Source organism: Sinocyclocheilus grahami, unplaced genomic scaffold (assembly GCF_001515645.1).
Source record: "Sinocyclocheilus grahami isolate Dianchi unplaced genomic scaffold, SAMN03320097.WGS_v1.1 scaffold2889.1, whole genome shotgun sequence".
Lineage (NCBI taxonomy): Eukaryota > Metazoa > Chordata > Actinopteri > Cypriniformes > Cyprinidae > Sinocyclocheilus > Sinocyclocheilus grahami.
Window position 1 is genome coordinate 30,473 of NW_015508064.1, and position 1,791 is coordinate 32,263.

Genomic DNA, 1,791 nt, shown 5'->3' on the forward strand with positions numbered 1-1,791 from the left:
TTTAATTTGCATACTCGCATTGCAGGCAATCTGCAAATGCTTTGTTCATACAAATGTACGGTCATACAATCAATATAAAGTATAGAATGTGCGGTCAAAGTAATTTTAAAATGGTTTGATTAAGTTTCAATTATTAATGCATCAGTCAGAACTATATATTTAATAATGAAACTTTATTGCCATCACAGTGAACACAAACACAACATATTTATACCTCATGCAGAACACAATGACTGAATGAGAAAAGGTTCACACATCAGTCATCAGATTGTCATTCTTTAGCTTTACATGCTAAAAAAACATTTGGAAATGTGATTCTAAATTACTGTCAATATTAGCAATTATTAAAAACTAAAACATATTTAAAGCTTAGTTAATAGTTTTGGACCTGGTTTTTTCGACTTTTTTGGTTTAGTAGTTTTAACTATGCCACATTTCCTGAAGTGTACACTTTTGTCTTCTAAATGTGTAGAAACCGTCTCTTCTTTGTGGAAATCCTCATCGTCGGAGGAAAACTGAGTCAGATCCACGATAACGCTGCCCATCGGGTTACAATTCACCTCTATCATGGGAAAATCAAATCAGATCAGTCCTTTCCTCTCTGTCAGGAGAACACAGAAATGAAAGTGGCTGATCTTACTGCGTTTGATCGCTTGATGTTTAACGGTTTCTTTGTTTTTGTCGTGTCTCACGGCTCTCCAGCTGCTGTCAGACAGATATTCAATCTCCTCCACATCCTCACCACAGCTCTCCAAAACACCACAGAGCAAACTGCAGAAAACAGCAACCGCGGCAGAAGTGATTTAGTGTTGTAGTGTAAGAGACCAGTCTTTGAAGGTCTCGGTCTTGTCTCAGACCAAGAGGATTTTAGTCAAGATTTCACTAATTTGCCTTGTGCATTGATCAATAATGTGATTGGATGTAAAACTACTTGCTTCAAATGCAACCAGTAACTTATTTCTAATTTTTTTTGTTACTGTTAACAGGGGATGGTGTCACCAAATTGATAGCCACAAATGCCCACAAAATTCAATATAAAAATTGAAAAAAAAAGTACTTGTGAGATCTTGTTTTTATAAATGTTATAAAAAAATATAATATGTGTCCCTGCAGCACAAAAGCAGTGTTAAGTCGCTGGGGGATATTTGTAGCAATAACCAACAATACATTGTATGGGTCACAATTATACATTTCTCTTTTATACCAAAAATCATTAGGATATTAAGTAAAGATCATGTTCCATGAAGATATTTAGTAAATCTCCTACTGTAAATATATCAAAACTTAATGTTTGATTAGTAATATGCATTGCTAAGAACTTCATTTGGACAACTTTAAAGATGATTTTCTCAATATTTAGATTTTTTTGCACCCTCAGATTCCAGATTTTCAAATAGTTGTATCTCGGCCAAATATTGTCCGATCCTAACAAACCATACATCAATGAAAAGCTTAGATGATGCATAAATCTCAATTTCATAAAATTTACCCTTATGACTGGTTTTGTAGTCCAGAGTCACATATAATAAATTTATATTAGCAATATCACAAGAGCGAGAGAGCCGTTTTCATGAATATGTGCATGATTGCAAACGTGATAAAAAAAAAAGACAAGATGTTTTAAACCGGCAAATTGGCGGATATCATCTAATATTTAAAAGTATTACTTTGTTTTTTCATTATATTTCTATATTAAAAATTTCATATTTGTGACCCTGGACCACAAAACCAGTCATAAAATAAAACCAGACAATATTTGGCTGAGATACAACTATTTGAAAATCTGGAATC